This window comes from Balaenoptera musculus, chromosome 10, assembly GCF_009873245.2.
Source record: "Balaenoptera musculus isolate JJ_BM4_2016_0621 chromosome 10, mBalMus1.pri.v3, whole genome shotgun sequence".
In the NCBI taxonomy this organism is placed as follows: domain Eukaryota; kingdom Metazoa; phylum Chordata; class Mammalia; order Artiodactyla; family Balaenopteridae; genus Balaenoptera; species Balaenoptera musculus.
Window position 1 is genome coordinate 92197583 of NC_045794.1, and position 6000 is coordinate 92203582.

Here is a 6000-nt window from a genome sequence, read left to right on the forward strand (position 1 = left end):
GCTCAAGACCCGTATTATAAAGGAAAGTGCAGTGAAGATTATGTGAGTTTGGCTTTTTTTTCATTGGAAATAAACATAGTCCCCAGTTGAAATGTGTGATTTTGGAGAAGTGCTTGTGAGTAGCAGCCTAACGCATTCTCTACTCTTTAAGAAATAAAACCACAAAAAATATTGGATTTTAAAAAAATGCTAGAGACAAGCATTCCACCTATCAGCTCATGAAAGGAGTTTTTATATGTTGGGATGCCATAACAACTTTTATATATGTATTTAAACATAAAAGTATGTATGTCAGTTTTGTATTTGACAATAAATGATGTAAATGGAACCTTCATGTCTGGATGAGCCAAAGTAGACTTTTTTTTTTTTTTGGCCGTGCCATGCAGCATCTGGGATCTTAGTTCCCCAACCAGGGATTGAACCCGTGCCCCCTGCATTGGGATGTGCGGAGTCTTAACCACTGGACCGCCAGGGAAGTCCTGACGTTTGTTTTAATCATTATGGTCTGGCCAGAGAGTACATTAAAAGGATTTCTAATACAACTTTTGATAGGATATAGATCAAAAAGAACAATTTTTCACTTAACACTATGAGGCAATGAGGCATAGTGGTTAAGAGCATGGACCTGGAGCCAGGTGACCTGGGCTCAGATTACAGCTCTGCTGCTTTCTAGCTCATGACCTTGGGCCACTTAAGTACACTTCTCTGAGCCTTGATTTCCCCACCTGTCAAATGGGGATGATACTGTCTCCTCAGGAGAGATGTGAGGATTCCATAGGTTAGTGTTTATAAAGCACACTGGACTGTGCCTGGTACACAGGAAGTGTTCTGCGCATGTGCTAATATTAAACTTATAAAAAGCATAAACATTTCAAAGTGGGTTCCAAGTTCATGGCACATGTTACTGTTTGCGAATCAAAAAAAACCCAAAAGCTGGAGAATGTGGCAGGCCCTGGGGACAGTGGATCGGCCACCTCAACTGAGCATTTAGAACATTCGAGCACAATGCTGAATAAGCAAGTTATCATTTGGAAACTTCGCAAGAGGCAATTTATGATTCCCACCCCCATGTTCTGAGTCTCGAGAGCTATTTTAGTGGGAAGTGGAATTGGCTGGGAGCAGTCGACTGGTAACCAGCACCTTCCACCCAAACTCAGCAAAAGGCCAGTTCTGGCGAGCCTGTAACTTGTCCTTTGGATTTGGGGGCGGGGGTGGGGGTGGAGCGGTTTGCTAGGGCTGCCATAACAGAATACCACAGACTGGGCGCCGTAAACAACAGACATTGATTTTCTCACAGTTCTGGAGCCGGAAGTCCAAGGTCCAGGGGTTGGAGAGTTTGGTTTCTTCCGAGGCCCCTCTCCGTGGCTTGCGTGTGTCTGCCTTCCTGCCGTTGCCTCTCGTGGTCCGTCTAGGCCGGAGGGGTTACTGGGAGCAGGCTTCACCTGGGGACCAGGGTCTTCTGGTGCTTTCCTTTACCCTGGGCTGCTCCCTGGCAGTTCGTGTGTAGGTTAAGTCTAGTTCCCCAGCACAGTGCTCGTTGAATGAGTGAACGAATGCAGCGACCCACACTTCTCGAGCACCGCTGTGTGCTAGGCACTCCTGGTACATTCTAGGATCTGATCCTCCCTGAGACCCCGTGAATTCGTGGTTTATTACCCTCTTATTATAGATGAGGACACCGAGCACAGAGGCGTTAAGCAAGTCCCCCAAGGTCACACAGCTGAAGAGTGGTAGCAGTGGCATCACACTGAGGACTCTCATGTACAGATGAGCTGCCTGATACATGTATCAGACAAAGACAAGTCTGATGTTTTGCTGTCCATAGTGTCGGAAGAGCCTTGAGACTTTGCCAGGGTCTCTTCTCAAACAGTCCCCTGCAGCTCCAGAGAGGACTTTATGTGACTTTCAGCCTTGTTCTGCGGCACAGATGGGGTGGGAGGCCTGGGGCTAGGATGGACCTCGGAAGCTGGAAGGGCCGGAGCTGCTGCTTGCTGGAAGGCCCAAATGCTCAGCTTGCTCTCCAGGTTAACGCCTTCCTGGGTCAGTGCGGGGAGCGGGGTGGGTGGGCGGGGGGTGGTGATGCCGCCACCGCTGCAGGGGGGAGGGTGCTCACAGCCAGACCCCCCCTCCCAGAGAGCCCTGGGGGCAGGGAGGTCCTGCCGGGGCTGGGCCAGGTTGCCAGTGAAATCTTTGCCTGAGGAAGCAGATCAGTAATCAGGGGGGTCAGGTGATATCAGGAAGGTGAACCTCAACTCAGGCAGAACCCTGGCAGAGGCAGAGAGAGTGAGGAGGAGTCCACATCTCAAATTGGTCGGAAAGCTTTTTCCTTCTCTGCTGGCACAGACTGCTCCAGCCCAAACCCTGCCCAGATACTGAGGGCTACCGTGGGGATTAAATGGGTTAAAACATGCAAAACACTTAGAAGCTCCTGGCACAGAGTAAAAGCTTATTAAACGTGGGAATTCGCTGGCGGTCCAGTGGTTAGGACTCTGCGCTTCTGCTGCAGGGGGCATGGGTTCGATCCCTTGTTGGGGAGTTAAGATCCCGCAAGCCGCGGCCAAAAAAAGAAAAAAAGCCTATTAAACGTTCATAGACAGGACTTCCCTGGTGGCGCAGTGGTTAAGAATCCGCCGGCCAGTGCAGGGGACACGGGTTTGAGCCCTGGTCCGGGAAGATCCCACATGCCGCGGAGCAACTAAGCCCGTGCGCCACAACTACTGAGCCCACGCTCTGGAGCCCGTGCACCACAACTACTGAGCCCACATGCCTAGAGCCCGTGCTCCACAACAAGAGAAGCCACCGCAATGAGAAGCCCGCGCACCGCAACGAAGAGTAGCCTCCGCTGTCCGCAACTAGAGAAAGCCTGCGTGCAGCAATGAAGACCCAACGCAGCCAAAAATAAATTTATTTATTTATTTATTTATTTATTTAAAAAAAAAGAAAGTGTTCATAGACATACAGGAACCGACATGCATTGGCACATGCTAAAAGATTGGCTGTGTTGTGGGATAGTAAACTCCCTGTCTCTAGGCAGTCAAGCACCCATTGCAGGGCTTGGTCTTCCAGGTCTGGGGGTCTTGAATTCTCCCTGGTGACTAATCAGCACTTACTATGTGCCAGGGACTCACACGCATTAATTACGCGTTGCTGTGTTTACGTTCTCTTGCACGCCGGCTTTGCCATGGGGACTCAGTAAATACCGGCTGTACGAATGAGCAGCACTGCAAGGTTATTACCCTCAATTTCCAGATGGGAAATCGAGGCTCAGGTTTTACGGAAAAGAATGTCTCAGCCCGTAAGTGGAGGGTCCAGGTTACCAGCCTAGGGTGGTCTTATTAGGGGACATTATTAGTGCCTTCAAGGGCTTCTTGTCTCTCCCACCGTTTCTTCTCACCCCCTCCCACTCTCTCACTTTGTTCTTCCTTATGGAACCAGCTCAGCCTGTGGGTTTTTAAAAAAAAAATATTTATTTATTTATTTATTTGGCTGTGCCAGGGTCTTAGCTGCGGCATGCAGGATCTAGCTCCCTGACCAGGGATCGAACCCAGGCCCCCTGCAGTGGGAGCATGGAGTCTTAACCACTGGACCACCAGGGAAGTCCCCTCAGCCTGTGTTTCTTTTTTTTTTTTTTAAAGATTTTTCAAGTATCTATTTATTTATTTGGTTGCACCGGGTCTTAGTTGTGGCACGTGGGCTCCTTAGTTGCGACAGGTGGGCTCCTTCAGTTGCAGCTTGCCAGCTCCTTAGTGGAGGCATGAATGTGGGATCTAATTCCCCGACCAGGGATTGAACCTGGGCCCCCTGCTTTGGGAGTGCGGAGTCTTAACCACTGTGCCACGAGGGAGGTCCCTCAGCCTGTGTTTCTCAGCTACTTGACCTGCCTCATTCTGGAGCCAGACTTCAGGCTCCACGCCTGATAGCGGTGCTGTCTATCACCGTCTCTGAGAATTTGTCCATTTCTTCTAGGTTGTCCATTTTATTGACATATAGTTGCTTGTAGTATATCACCTTCTCTGGATCTCAGTTTCCTTGTCTGTAACGTGGGTAGGGCATTTCTGGTGTTAGCACCAAAAGTCCTATATCCCTGAACTCCCTCCATCCTGGGCAAACCAGGACAGTTGGTCACCCTGCAATGGGGAAAATAAAAACCTACCTCGAAGAGTTGTAATCAGAGTTGAACGGCATGTGTGAAAGCACTCAGCTCGGTACCCGTCACAGGGCCAGTGCTCTATCAATGGGAGATGCAGGTACTGATCCTTCCTGAGTGCGAGGTGGAGGCCGAAAGGCCCGAGCCTGGATCCTAATGCTGCCACAACCTGGCTGTGTGCCCTGAGTTTAGTTTATCTCCCTGGGCCTCCGTTTCCCCAGATTTTAAAAGAGGTTAATAGTCATGCAGACTGAGCGAGTGTGAGGAGGATGAAGTGAAACAAGGCAGGCAGAGCACTTCATTCGAGAGTGCGGGCATCGCCTTTGGCTCAGCAGGTGGTGCCTGTGGTTAATAATGTGGTTACTAAGTCATTGACAAGAGCTGCGGAACTTTTGCCAAGTGCTGTATATTGGGCTGGGGCCCCAAAGCAGCCAGTGGGTCTCTTACCTTGTCCCTAGCATTGGTCCTTTTTAAAAAAATAACCCCAAGCAAAGGGAGATTTTTTGATAAAAGCGAAGCCTCCCGTTCTCGCAGGGGTGTAAGGAGGACAGTGCCCAGGAGGGGGCGCCAGAGCACCAGCCACAGCAGCAGTGTCTGTTTCCCTCCCTCCCTACCCGCCTGCTGTCACCAGCGGCTTCCCAGGGACCTCCTGTCCCTCCCTGGGAATCAGGAAACGCCCTGGCTGGGACTCAGCCTGGAGAATCCTCTAGGCTCTGGGTATTCACCACTGCTTTGTTTAGACAAAGGCTTCGTGGTGTCCCAGACCCTGGGGGGACACCTGACATACTTTATCTCATTTAATCTTAAAATGTTCCAGGGGAAGAAGGTATCCTTGTTTCCGATTCCAGACCAGGAAACGGAGGCACCTTGAGATTAAGTCACAGCAATGGGTGCAGCCAGGGTTCAAACCCAGGGGCATCTCAGCCCCATGTCTTCGCCAGCTGCCTCTGACAATCCTAGTCTTAGAAGGATCTTACAATCTTAGAGGCTTGTAAAGCCTAGACCCATAGAAATTTTTATTCAAGTCAAATATATACTTGTTTAAATTTTTTTCCACTTAGGTAATACCTGGTTGAAAAAACAAAAGGAAGACTCAGTCCCCCTTCTCTGCAGGCTGTCCCCAGCCTTCCACTTCTCCTGCCTGGAGGTGACCACTGTTACAGTTTCTTGGGTCTCTTCCCAGATGTTAGAATTAGGTGGATTTCTGGGTGACCTGGTCTCCCAGGCCCCAGCTGCTTTTAGCCCCCTGCCCTCAGGCTCCCACTGGTGTCTCTGTCACAGCCCAGGTGAGCTAAAGGGTCTTTCTTGGCTCCTGGAATCCCCCCTGACACCCAGCTTCAAGTCCACCCATCCCTTTAGAAGGGGCAGTGGCACTTAGAAGAGTGTCCCCACCAGTACAAAGGAGATTGGTCCTGCATTCTCTCTCTGCCCCTCCTCCTCCAGGGGTCCTCATCTCAGAAAGGCCCACCTGTTCCTGGTGTGGACCCATTTTCTATTTGCCCCCTGTGGAGGGAAGAGCGGAAGTGCCCAGAGTCACATGGTAGGCATTGGGCACTGAGGCTAGACCCCTGTCCCCACGGGGTTCCCTGCAAGATGGGGGCTTAGGGTGGTGGGTCCACCCAGGGCAGGCCTTGCCGTGTCCTTTCTCTCCACCTGGGATCTGGGTTGGAAGGCTGGCCTTACTCAGCTCCGTGATCTCCTCTTTCAGAAGCCCTCCTGCTCCCCGGGGCCAGGTCAGGGACCCCTCTGAACATCCCTCTCCTCTGTCAGAGCTCTGGTCTCACTGGATTGTGATTTTCTTCTGTTTATCTGTTTCCGCATTAGAAGGTGTGCTCTGGGAGGACAGAGCCCTG